The sequence below is a fragment of the Rhineura floridana genome, chromosome 4, assembly GCF_030035675.1.
Source record: "Rhineura floridana isolate rRhiFlo1 chromosome 4, rRhiFlo1.hap2, whole genome shotgun sequence".
Taxonomy (NCBI): Eukaryota; Metazoa; Chordata; class Lepidosauria; order Squamata; family Rhineuridae; genus Rhineura; species Rhineura floridana.
In genome coordinates, this window is record NC_084483.1 from 29,796,675 (window position 1) to 29,810,254 (window position 13,580).

The 13,580-nt window shown below is 40.3% G+C and overlaps 1 protein-coding gene across 13 annotated transcripts in view; it reads left to right on the forward strand.

Moving 5' to 3' along the window:
- The window catches only part of CYRIA (CYFIP related Rac1 interactor A), a 97,498-nt gene that overhangs the window by 41,603 nt on the left and 42,315 nt on the right, over positions 1-13,580 (forward strand). For 4 of the 13 annotated variants that reach the window (XM_061622726.1, XM_061622730.1, XM_061622734.1 and 1 more), the window contains one exon: positions 3,072-3,101. The exons of 4 other annotated variants lie outside the window; for them this stretch is intronic. The gene's annotated coding sequence lies outside the window, so the exon portion shown is untranslated. Of the gene's footprint in view, positions 1-3,071; positions 3,102-6,903; positions 7,024-13,580 lie in introns of those variants that run through there. 5 more of the 13 variants (XM_061622725.1, XM_061622728.1, XM_061622727.1 and 2 more) reach the window with 3 other exon arrangements.

The window sequence follows — 13,580 nt, forward strand, 5'->3', positions numbered from 1 at the left end:
TGTGCATGATTGACGCTTTCCCCCTCCCAATGTCTTGTCTCTCTGAAGTCACTCAAACAGAAGGCAGGTTATGTGGCAAAATTAAATCCTCTTTTCAACCCTAAGCCATTAAGCATTCAGAATCTCATTTCAATGTACTCTGGTTTTTGAGAGCAAAACAAAACTTCAATCTGCAGACAGATCACACTTTTTTCAAAGAGTATGGATAAGAGAAATTAAAATGAATTGTCACTTAAAAGGTATCACTGCATCGCTGTACTTCAGCTTGTGATTCAGGGGCACACCTAGTTTTTCTTGGCTGTAATTGATGCTGTAAATGTGTAGCTCTAATTTCATTGGGTAGAGTCTTGAAAAGTCTAAAAGAGGAATGTGTACTTGGCTACTGTAAACAGAAATAATACTAAAACCTACATAATAGGAGGAAAAGGAGGCATTAAGGGGTATTTTGGTATTACTGTACCTGGGAGTAGGTCTCACTAAACTTACTCTTTAGTTCTGAGTAGATACATGTAGGATTGCTCCGTTAATGTAGTTGTCTGTTTTGTTTCAATTTGCTAGCCCAGTGTTTCCCAAACTTTCAACATGCGCGTACCCCTTTTGAGACATTGATTTTACCGGCGTACCCACTTTCACAAAAATAATTGGGAGAGGGGTAAGGTATTAGAACACATTTGTAATTCCTATAATTTTATATGAAATGTTTGTAAAAAAATAAATACAAAGTAAGTAATAAACATTTTAATAATAGAAATAATATTTATATAACAAAATATATATTCAAAAATATAGAAATAATTCATATACTAATAATTAAAATAACTATTATTCAAACAAAAAAGCCATTCTGGAAATAAAGACCCGGAGGGGACCCCCCAAAATCGGAAGCTCCAGCTGAAAATCATGCAGCATGCAGCGGGTTTACAGAGGGAGCGCTTTCCTGGGCTGGAGGTTTGAATCTCCCACTCTTTAGCTGCAGAGCGGTTTTCCCCCCATCCTGCCTGGGAAGCCACTCGGGCACGCAGCCCAAGAGCAGGCAGGGGATTCAAACCTCCCGCCTAAAATTCACAGCTGATGAGTGGGCAGGCCAGGCAGGATGGGGGAAAAAAACGGTCTGCAGCCGAAGAGCGGGAGATTCCCCAAGAGAGAAGTGGCTGGCGAGATGGCCACTGCAGGGCTGAAGATAGAGAAAAAACTCCGCTTCCCGGTGTGAACATTTTTGTATTCGAGCATACGCATAAATATCTTTGTGGCGCCATCTGTCTCTTTGTAGAAGCACTTCTTGGTGGCCAAAGTCATTGCAAGGGAGTCCGAGTCTTATGAGAAACTGGAGGGGTGCACGAAGAAACAAGGAATGCATTGAGAGCGAAAGAGACTACGTGTTGAATAACATCGGGATAAACCACTGTTGTTATATTGATCTTCCCTCACATGATTGTGTGAGAAACTGGAGAAACAAGAACTGTATTTTCTCTTAAAAGAACACACGCACACGTTTTTGCCGCTAAAACCCAATGATAAAGTACAAAAAACCACATTCGGCCACGTACCCCTTGAAACCCTTTTGCGTACCACACTTTGGGAAACACTGTGCTAGGCAGATAGATGAGGTATTGTGACCTGAGATTGAGGTTTTGTGTTCAGTGGGTTGTATCCAATGCTGCATGTGCAGAGTTGCACTCATACATTGGGGCTTCACCTTCCTCTCTCTGTGTGCCCTCAAAATCTGCTCCAGAGGGTCCTCCAGCCCTCTGGAGCAAATTTTGAGGGTGTGCAGGTGGCTGGAGAGGAGAGAAGGGAAAAGTCTGCTGCAGCACTACTGGAACAGCAGTGTGGGTCATGGCCCAATTTCTTGAACTTTCTCTAAATAGACATACACACAACCATTTGTATTTGATGTTAAATATGGGAATGTTCTTATGTGTCCTTCTCCCTTTGTCTATATGTTACAATACCATGTATTTGGTGAGTGTTGATATTTAAGGACATAAGAAGAGCCTTGCTGAAGCAGGCCAAAGGTTCATCCAGCACACCATCCTGTTCACACAGTGGCCAGCCAAAGGCCTCTTGGGAAGCCCACAAGCATGACATGAGTGTAACAGCACTCTCTTCACTGTTCCCCAGCAACTGGTATTCAGAGGCATACCGCTTCTGATACTAGAAGTAATACATAGCCATCATGGCTAGTTGTCATTGATAGCCTTATCCTACCCACTTTGAAACCATCTTGTAAAGCCATCCAAGTTGGTAGTGGCCATCACTACATCCTGTAGCGCTGTGTGAACTGTGAAGTACTTCCTCTTGTTTGTCTTGACTCTTCTGATACTCAGCTTCACTGGAAAACCCCAGGTTACAATATTATGAGAGAAGAAGAAAACAACTTCTTGTTAACCACTTTCTTCATACCATGCATAATTTCAAAACCTCCATCATGTTTTTGCTTACCCGTTTTCCAAAGTAAAAAGCTCCAGATAATAGAATAATTTTTCCTCTTAGGAGAATTGCTCCATCCCCTTGATCATTTTGTGGTCCATCTCCTTTTCTGAATCTTTTCCAACTCTACAAAATCCTTTTTGGGGTGAAGCAACCAGAATAACACACTGTATTCCAAGTGTGATCGCACCATAGGTTTGGATAATGGCATTATGATATTGGCAGTTTTATTTTCTTTCCTAATGAGATCCCTAACATTGAATTTGCATTTTTCATCACTACTGCACGTTGGGTTGACATTCTCATTGAGTTATCCACCACAACCCCAAGATTTTTTCCTGGTCAGTCATTGTGAGTTCAAATTTGAGAAGTGTATATGTGGATTTTTTTGCCTGAATATGCATGACTTTACACTTGCTTACACTGAACTATATTTGCCACTGTAATACTCATTCACCCAGTTTGGAGAGATCATTTTGGAACTCCTCACAATCCCTTTGTAAGAAGTCCAAAGGTACAGGAGAAAGTTTAAACTGGGAAACTAAAGGAAAATTTGCTTGAGCAGGGTGTTTAACTATGTTTGTGTATATGTAAAACTATGGTGTGAGATGGTTATTGACTACCCAATTCCATTGTTGCAGATTATTGAACCTGATTCAAAAGAAATACAGGTAAGAAATCAATCAGTGTTTCAGATGCTTTCTTACATAGCATATGAGTAAATATCTTCAGATATATTTTGTAAAGCTAGCATTGTGTGTTTCAAACCCTAAATGGAAGAATGGAAGATACAGACTTTATAAAAGCAGAACATGCAAGGAAATGTAGGTGATGGTATAGTTTTTCATGTTACATCTTCAGAAATAGTTTGAGCCTCAGCTGTTGCTGCTGGCCAAACTTCTCAGGCATTGGCTGCATATGCAGATAATGCTAAACCATGCTGTAATGCTATGTGCATTAGGAGCCACAGTGAACCGTGGACTTGTGCTCTCCCCTCTCCTCCTCCTGCATAGCTCAGAGAAGGACTTTGCTAATATTTAGTTTCACTTTTCACTAACTTTGGTTTGCCATGTAGTACAAATCAGATGTGGTGGTTTAAAACAAATCTTGGTCAGTTGTAAGACCAGCCAACTTCAGATCATGGGCTATGAAGCTGACTTCTTTAACTAACCAGAGATTGTTTTTAAATCATGATCTCTGATTCATCTGACACTATAAGCCAGGATTAATGAAATGTTACACATGCTACACTTCACTGAGAGGAGAGAAATTCAGGTGCAAGCAACAATGGATTTAGTTTCCTTCGGATGAGAGCACACTGGAGACTTATGTTGTCTTTGTAATTTGATTGATTTACAAATCCACAGACCATAAGAGGATGCACAGAGGCGCTCTTGTAAAGCAGCAGACCTACTCCTCACATCAGATCACTGCAGTGCATAGCGTTTCACTGTCAGCCAACTCAAAGCTCTCTCTTTTCAAAACTGCCAAACTTCTAGTTGTCTCTCTCATGATCTCCCAAGCACTTGTCTCAGGAAAAAAGTAGGTAATACTTTAAGAACATAAGCAGAGCTTTGCTGGATCAGACCGAAGTTCCATTTAGTCAAGTATCCTGTTCTCCAAACAGCCAACCAGATGCTTAGAGAAAGCCTGCAAGCTGGACATACGCAGTAGCTTTCTCCAGTTAAATGTGTCACAGGATTTAAGGTGTCCCCTTTTTCTCTTTTTAAGTAACAGCTGATGAGGTGGAGAGCGGGAATGGGAAGAATCAGGACTGGAGCTTCCCCTTCCCTCTCACCTTCTCAGGACAAAGAGTTTCTGGGACAGGGAGAACCACAGTGGGCGGATAAGGAAGGGTTATTACTCTTCCGTGTAATTCTCATCTTTATCTCTTTGCTGTAGCTGTTAATTAATAAAAAGGATGTACTAAATTGTCTAGTCACTTATAGTCACTGCAGGAACTTGGACCTTGAGCGACAGAGCTGAGTCCAGGAGTATCCCCAGGCTATGGGCCTGTTCTTTTCAGAGGGAGTGAAACCTCATCTGGACAGGAAGCTGACATACATCCTGGATTCAGGAACTCCTCACCCACAGGTCCTCTGTCCTGCCAGAATTCAGTCTCAGTTTATTGGCCCTCATCCAGCCCACCACTGCATCTGGACACTGGTCCAGAACTTGCATGGCCACACCTGTTTCAGATCTAATTGAGAAATAAACTAAATTGTAGTGATAGTAATTGGATGGCTATCCTGAACAGTATTATTCTACCATCCATAGATATAGGTGGTTCTATTTCGCCTTACTTTTAAAAGTCATCCCTTTATTTTGAGAACACTACTCTTCTAGAATGCATGTGATACCTCTTATTTCCACATCAGCCATCACAGTTCCAAAGTGTCCCTTTTTTTTTTTTTTGATGTTTTTATTTGGCAGCGGTAGTTGTTTGAGTCCTTTTATAGTGATACATATTGGAGGCCTTGGCTAAAGGGTTCTGCCTGCGTGGGAGCATTTTGTTAGAAAAGTGGTCAAAAGCTAGCCTGGAAAAAAATGCATATGGTCCATTAAGAGAAGCAGATGAATCTGTTTTTCCTGTATAGCAGGAACAAATCTGGATGCTTACTGTCGTAGGACATGTTGCCAGAAGTGGACATGGAGCCACACTCAGGCAAAGTTACAAACAGGATACCATTCCATAGTGTGTGATATGCCTGTGGAAATATTGTAGACCTGATACTGTTTCAGGGGAATGGAGAATTAAGATAAATTTTGTTTGTAAGTAGATAAAATGTTTACTGTTGTGTTTTTATGAAGCAGAAAAAATTTCCTTCATACTGTGTAGTACACTGTCTTGAAAATATCATTTAGTCATTCAGCTAGGGAAGTAAATTACTTTTCCTGGTGTGAGCTTTTTTTTCCAAATAACGATAAACAAATTTTAGAGTTTGCTGTGTGCTGTTCCTTTTACAGTGGAAATTTCTCTGGATTTTTAGCTTTTGAACACTATAGGTGGGTTCTTTTTGCTAAATAGCAGTGGTAATTAAGATATAAAACAGAATTTTGAATGATCTCCATTCTAGAGTTGCTATTATTAGTAGTAGTAGATGTCATCATCGTCACAGTTTTTTAAAACTTGAAAAGAATAAAAGAACTCTGTATTTTAAAACATTTGGTCCATAATTAATTTATATTTACTTAAAAATTTGTATCCCACCTTTACTCCCAAAGGAGCCCAGGGTAGCAAACAAAACAATTTAAACCTTCGCTTCCTCAGAAAACTATACCTCCCCCACTTAAATGTCCTTCTACCCACCCAGTACCCCAGTCATGGGATACCCAAGACATACATGACACAGTTGACAAAATTAATGGTTGGAGGGACCAGAAAAGCTAATATGGTGCTGCTATTTTTCAAGCAGAGTAGCGCTACAGAACAGTGATGATTAGCAAAGGAGAAAGCAAACATGAGCACAGCTGATAGATGGAAGTGTGTATGAGTGTGTGAATATATATATACGATATATACGAAATACTTTGCTGAAGCAAAAAGTCAGGAGTGAACAGTTTAAGAAAGCCAGAGAAAAATCATTAAAGTAAAAATCAGACATGTGGGAGCAAAAAGTACTTCCGAGGGTTTTAGCTATTTATGAACTGCAAACTAATGTTGGCAATAAAGAGCAACACTCAGTTCTTAATTTCTTTGCACTAGAGATGCTGCCAAATTTCTTTGCAGATCTAAAATGATCTTAGGAATTTATGATTTGAAGAATGCGGACTTTTATAGCTAATCCCAAATGTTCCAAGATATTAGCACTGATTTTTCTAGCCAGTTGGGATGATATATAACAGATAAGAGGAACTATTCACACATTGCAGCCTGCAAAGCCTGAGTTTGTGACTTGAAAACAAGTACCACACAGATTTAATATATGTGACTTGTGTGGAGGAACTAGTCATGAAATGAATATTCTATTACTATAGGTCATTGACTATTTGTTATTTATTGATTTGTGTGTCACGTCAACAATTTTAAAAAATAAGTGACATTTTATTGAGTAATTTTTTTGTTGAATAGATAATGAGAATTAGAGATTCACATCTGCTTGTCAATGCACAGTTGAAAAAATACTTGCAGTTATTATTCAGCCTCCTAATTCCATGATAACTACACACTTAAGGCCTAGGTTTAAAATAAACACAGTTCCTTCCTCTTTGTTAAAAAAAAATCCTAGAATTTCCTTTGTTTGACTGTGGATGTCACATTATGATTACCACATTATTCCCTTTGCCATAATTGACTTGATTCTGAAAATAAATGTGTGGCCTACCTTAGTCCTGTTGATTTTTGTACAAAAAATTAGCCTATTATAGATTCCCACCTATGGTAAGCAACATTGGTTATCCTGGATATCTGCATACATTTTTCTAAAAACAAGTATCTGCAATGCGCTTTTTTCTTGTTTTTCACTTTGACAGGCTAATATTGCCACTTAGTGGATGACTCCTCTAACTGCAATCTTGTTGAAATAAATGGAAGGCCTTTAGATTCGCTTGTTTTTGACTTGCATTTAGGTACAAGGAGGTTGGCTCTGATCGGTGAGTTTCTTAAATTAAGACTTTGCCCAGCATGTGCATTTTAGTTTTCTCTGTGTTTATAAGAAGCATGTGTATGTCTTCACAGCATGTCTATCAATGGCAAAGCAGTACAAAACCTGTAAATGTGATGATGAAGAAACGTAATTCCTTATCAGATATGGAAAAAACAAAACTAAGGAGCATTTTACTAACATTTTATTTGATTAAAATGCATGAAAGAAAAATAATGCAAATATACTGTTCTCTGTAGCATGGTAACAAAACATTCATCTGCACTTCCACCCAAGAATAAACCTAGAATAAGAAAGAGAAAGTAAGTCTTCTGTAAGAGAAAGGATGGGGAGAAGTAGGAGAAAATAGCAGCAAGGAAAAGCACTTTTAACACCACCTTCTTACAAATATCTAAGGGCCCCTCCAGACATCCTTTTTATTGTGCATTCATTTTGATTTATGCTAATGATATTGGGGCAGTCACATGTGATCTCACTTTCAGTACAATTTGTGCCTGCAAGAGATTTAGGGCAGTCATACTGCTCAAATCTGGTAACTTTTTATCGCACAAATGTTCTGGTGTTGGTTTTTTTGTTCCACTTTTGTTGCACTATAGTCCTCTTGGACAGCTATAATGCAGCACTGGGGAAGCATCGCAGAACACAAGCAGAATGGCAAAGCAATCCAAACTGTAGGAATCCAGCATAATTTATGGCAGCTTAAATTAACCCAGAGTAAACTACCCTTATTCCAATCTCCTTTCAGAAGTATGGCTAGTGCTGGCTGAGCCAGCCCTTGAGTATGGCAGAGGGAAAACAAGCCTTTAAAATAGTTTGACTTACACCACCCTTTTTGCCAGTGTAATTTCCGCTGGTTCATAGGTCATGTGACAAAGCTGAAAGGAGTTTGGAACAGGAATCTCTTCTGCCCCCTCCACACCCCAAAATGCCTCTTTTTCAGAACTTACCCCAGCCATGGCTGAGCCAGGATGGAGAACTTGCACAGGCATATCTCTGGCTGAGGTAGGATGGGGAACTTCAGCCACCTGAGCCCAGTTTGCTGGCTCAGTTTGAGATCTACCTAGTTCAAACCCCCTTCATCTTGGTGGATACAGAATTGCTCTCTAAATCCACAACTAATAGATTATTACGTCAAGAACATATTGTAGAATACTCCTGCAATAAAACAGTCTGAAGAGGCCCTGAATAAGCAGCTGCCATCTCTAGGTATCTGAGAGGGCATACTGTGCACAGAACCAACCTTCATGAGGCAACCATGAAGTTCTCATTCACTGGTTGGCCTCCTGATGCTAATAAGTGGTTATTTGTAGAGGAGAGTTAGTGGGCATTCCTGCCTGTGTGTGGAGATTGCAGAGGGACAGGGGGAAAGAGTGAGATCTATTTAGCCATTTAATTTCCTCAGCCCAAGATGCAACTTCATATGAAACACAAGTTCATGCGCGAATATGCAGGTTAGTGTTTATTTTTGTCGTTTATGCAATATCCGATAGTTGGATGTTATTACAGCTGTTATTACAGGAAAACGTCAACTGAGGGTTCACTCACAAAATTTCTGGCATTCAGGGCCCAGTATTTGCAAGATCATAGTTGCCTTAGATGGCATTGTAACATCCTGTCAATACCAGGATGATGTCTCTTTATTGTGCCTGTGTAACTGGTAGCATTCTAAATCCTTGAGTGGTAGGTGGTAAGCTAAACTGAAGATTCTTAGTATCATGTTGCTACCTCAGTTTTGCACTCTAAATGATAAAATATGTGTATGTGAGTAGACAACAGAGAATAATTTTGCTTTAGTTAGCCTAATTAAGAGGCTAATTTTCAAAACTGAGATAGATGTGCCAATTAGCCCACAGCCTCTCACTTGTTTTTGTTTGCTTGTTACTAGTTTTTCCTGAAGAGTACTTACATGAAACTTGTTCTAATTTTATATTTTCATTAGCAGTTTGGTTAAAAGTTTCAGCCTTGGCTTATTTAGATTTTTGTTTGAAATTGCCCGTGCTACACAGAACATCACTGATATAGAAGCTATTCAGAAATCATCAAAGCCTATTTCCATGCTTTGTTTTCAAGTTTTTGTGTTTTTTATTTAGTATAACTTGTAAATATTTTTTCTTGCTGAATATAAAGCTAGTAGTGTGGAGTGCTTGATTTAAACTAAAAACCCTTGAGGGTGTGTGTGACATTTCTCTTGTAGTTTTAGTGTCAAACAGCAGAGGGCACTATGTAATTGACAAAATCCACTCAGAGCTGCTGTTGCTCACACACACTTCATGTGAAGCCATGTTGAATGAGCAAATGTCTATAGACTGGTCTGCGAGTTTTAAATGTCTCCTTTACAGGAAATCCACTGTGTAGCACTGCAGGGTTGTCCAAACAACTGCACAATGTCCACTTCTGTGCATATGTTTAACTTTGCTCACATCACTGAACAATGTCTGTTTTCTTTGTATAATAGATCACTTTAGTCACGTGCATCTAGTATTATGAAAGGAGCAAATGATATTTGCCATAAAGGGTGTCTGTGTGTGATTAATCTTCATGTGGATTTGTCATGGCTTAAAGCTAGCAGTTTTTGAACAAACTTCATCTTGAATATATAAATAGGACTTTGTATAAACTTAATTGTCTTAACAAGATGTTACTGTATGGATTTTACAGATGAATTGAGATTAGTTTCTACTTGCTTACTGTTAAATACACCACTTTTTATTTTTTATTTTTTAACACCACTATTTACATTTTACAGTTTTTAACTTGGAACTTACGCTTGCTTGTGTTTGAGAGCATTTTTTAATCAGCTGTTGGCCTTTTTTATTGCCAGACTAGTCATTACTTTCCCTTTTCTAGGCAATAGGCCCTTGTTATAAGGCACAATAAGAATATTTGCACTATAAATTGATTGAACAGGACTGGCCGATCTTAGGCCTTTCTGCAGTTAAACCTGATTGATGTCTTGCCCAAGTATTTTAGCCAGGACATAATACAGAGGTGATACTTTTTGCTCATTAATATGTATCTAGCTGTTATGTGATCTGTTCACTATTAATAATAGGAAAAATGTGCATGGTTTAGAGGGCCCTGTGATGTTCCTATATTAATGTATATATGGTAAGTGTTGGTTGTTTAGAAGATACATGGTAAGTGGAGTGAAAGAGGAGGGGGAGTGAATGGGCAGTAGAATGCTAGATGATTGGCTGAGTGTTTAAAATGGCTGAACGTATAAAAGGAAGAGAGACAGTGGAATCTGGGAAGCGGTGGTGGTGGATGAGGTGAAACTGAGTGGGTTGTTTTGGTGGGGTTTAGAGAGTTGTTTGCCAGGAGAGAGTGGAGAAGGAGGGGGGTGGAGTTCGGATTAGTATTGAGTAATACCATATGCTTATGTGCCTTAAGAAGAAATCTTGTTAATCTTGTTAGCTTTGTTATCTTTAATAAATACTTAATTTGGTTTACCAAAGGCTGGGGTTTCACAGACCAGAAGGGAGGGTAAGGTAATGACCAAGGCTGAAGGGAAACTGTAACAAATGGTGGCAGCGGTGAAGAGAATAACAATACCAGTATTCAGAGTCTCTGGGAATACTAGTATTAGGACGTGACTGGTGGTTGCCTAGCAGGGGGATCTGTTGAGATCTGTGCTAGAGCAGGGAGAGAAAAAATAAAATAAAGGACAGTCCGGACTGGTGGAGTCCCTGGTGGTGCCTAGTGACAGGCAGTAGCCACGCGCAGGTAGGAACCTGACAGGGAGAGCCAGGGAAGGGCGTCACAGGTGGTGGCAGTAGCGGTGGGATACGAACAACAGAGAATCCAGATACGAATACTAGAGAATCCAGAACAGTGGTGTGGCAAACAGAAATAACAAAACAAGATTTCTTGTGAGAGTGACTGGCAAAGAGTGTGTGGCAAAGAGTGAGTGAACTCAAACACCATGGCTGAATACATAAAAATGAAAAGAGAGGAGCTGGTGGAGAAGTGCATAACATTCAATTTACCTCACGAGGGTAAAGGGGTAGATGAATTGAGGGTAGCACTTACAGGATTTGCCACTGCCCAGCAAAAACAACCTGTCAGTGAAGAGACCCCAGAAGGATATTTAAGCAATCCCGCTTATATAGAGTACTTGAGAGAGAAGTTAAGATGGGAGGCTGAGGAAAAAGACAAGCAGAGGGAGTTGGAAACTGAGAAGTTGAAGATAGAAACTGAGAGAATGAGAATGGGGTTTGAGGAGAGGGAGAAGCAACGAGCCTTGGATGCTGAATTACAAGTAGAAAAGTTAAAATTTGAAAGAGAGAAGTTTCATTCTGATGAGACAAGAAAAGACAGAGATGGAGCAAAAATAAAAATTACTCCAAAGGACTTTGCTGTCTATGAGCCTGGTCAAGATCCTCAAATTTATCTCACAACCTTTGAAAAAGCAGCTCAGTTGTGGGGGCTACCTGAAGATAAATACATGCAGTATTTATCAAACCTGATTAAAGGGGAATTGGCTGAGGTATACCAATATTTCCCCTCAGACAGGCCCGTCACCTTTGCTGAATTCAAAGAAGCAGTGTTTAAAAGATTCAGACTGGGGCCTGATTATTTTAGAAAGCTTTTCAGAAACTGCCAGATACAGACAGGGAGGTCTTTTGTGGAGCTGGGGGCAAAACTGATGGACATATTTGGGAAATGGCTGACAAGTGCAAAAGCTCAGTCTGTGGAGGAGGTGAAAAACCTCATGATATTGGATCAATTATACCATCAGTTACCACCAGAAATAAGGCTCCTGGTCAAAGACCGTTCCCCTACATCGGTGCAGGAGGCCGCAGAGATGGCGGATCACTTCGCCTCCAACAGAACTGGCTGGGTGGGGAAAACATCAAGAGATTTTAAACCCAGACCATATAATGCTGGCAGAAGGGATGTGGTACCACAGCGAGTGAGTCCTCCAGTAAAATCTGAAGGGCACAGGACACCCCAGAGTGGATCTGTGTACCCTAAAAGTGAGGAGAAATTATGCTACAAATGTGGTAGACCGGGGCACCTACGTTTTCAATGTGAGGTTGCCAACCCCATTAGTAATCCTGCTCAGACAAGGGCAGTGAAAACAGAGCCCAAGGCTTTCGAAACAGCGAAAAAGGTTCAGTTCTGCCAGATAAACTGGACAGAAGTAACAGACCTTGATTCAAGTCTGAGAGAGGAAGTGAGTGTACAAGGGGCAAATTATTGGGCATTGCTTGATACTGGTGCCGCTCAGACATTACTGAGGCCAGATTTAATAAAATCTGAGGTAATATTACTTCAGGAAACTGTGACTATCCAAGGAGTGAGGGGTCAACCAGAAAGTTTGCCTGTGGCCCTGGTGGAAATGACTTGGAGAGGCCGAGAGGGCCGATATAAAGTAGGCATTAATGCCCAGCAACAAGAACCAGTAATACTGGGAAGAGATGTAATGGGAGCCCAAGGAAAGATCTATGTAGTGACCAGACAGCAAATTGGCAGAGAAAAAGAAGCCATATTAAGGGGGGCTGAAACAAACAGGGTGGAATCTGTTAACCAGCCTCAGGTCACCATAGCAACCACTAGCAGGCCTGCTGAAGGAGACAAACTGTATCAAGTGGTCTCTGATAAGAAAGAAGCAGAGCAATTCAGGGAAGAGCTGCATAAAGATATAAGTTTGAAGCAGATAAAGGAACAAGCTCTGACCCAACAGATTCCTTTCACTGACAAACTGAGGAATCAAGTTGTGTGTGAGAATGGGATTTTATATAGACCGTGGATGCCTGCTGAGAGAAAGGATGAATGTGAACCAGTGAAGCAATTGATAGTACCTAGCAAATACAGAACCAGATTGCTAGAGGTAGCCCACGATGTCCCATGTGCAGGACATCTGGGAATAAAAAAGACCAAGAGGAGATTGGCAGCACACTATTATTGGCCAAACATCTCCAAAGATGTAAAACAACATTGTCTATCTTGTGGAATATGCCAAAAGGTGGGAAAAAGTGGAGTAAAGACTAAGGCACCCTTAAAGCCCCTTCCTATAATTGGACAACCATTTTATAGAGTGGGAATAGATTTGGTGGGCCCTTTTTCCAAACCCACAAGGCATGGCAAGAAATATCTATTGGTGGTGGTGGATTTTGCCACCAGGTACCCAGATGCAGAAGCACTAAGATCTGTAGAAGCCCCTGTAGTGGCAGAGGCTTTATTAAAAATCTTTATGAGGCTGGGTTTCTCTCATGAAGTGCTGACGGATCAAGGCAGTGTATTCATGGGAGAAGTGATGCAATGTATGTGGAAATGTTGTGGTCTAAAACATCTAAAGACCACTACTTACCATCCCGCCACTAATGGGTTAACAGAGAGATTCAATGGCGTTTTGAAGGGCATGATCAGAAGCTATGTTCAAGATCATCCACAAGACTGGGATGAACGTTTGGGATGCTTCTTATTTGCATATAGAGAAGTCCCTCAGGAGTCAACAGGCTTCTCACCCTTTGAACTCATGTTCACTAGAAAAGTGAGGGGACCTTTGGAACTATTAAAAAATTCATGGGAAGGAACTCCGGG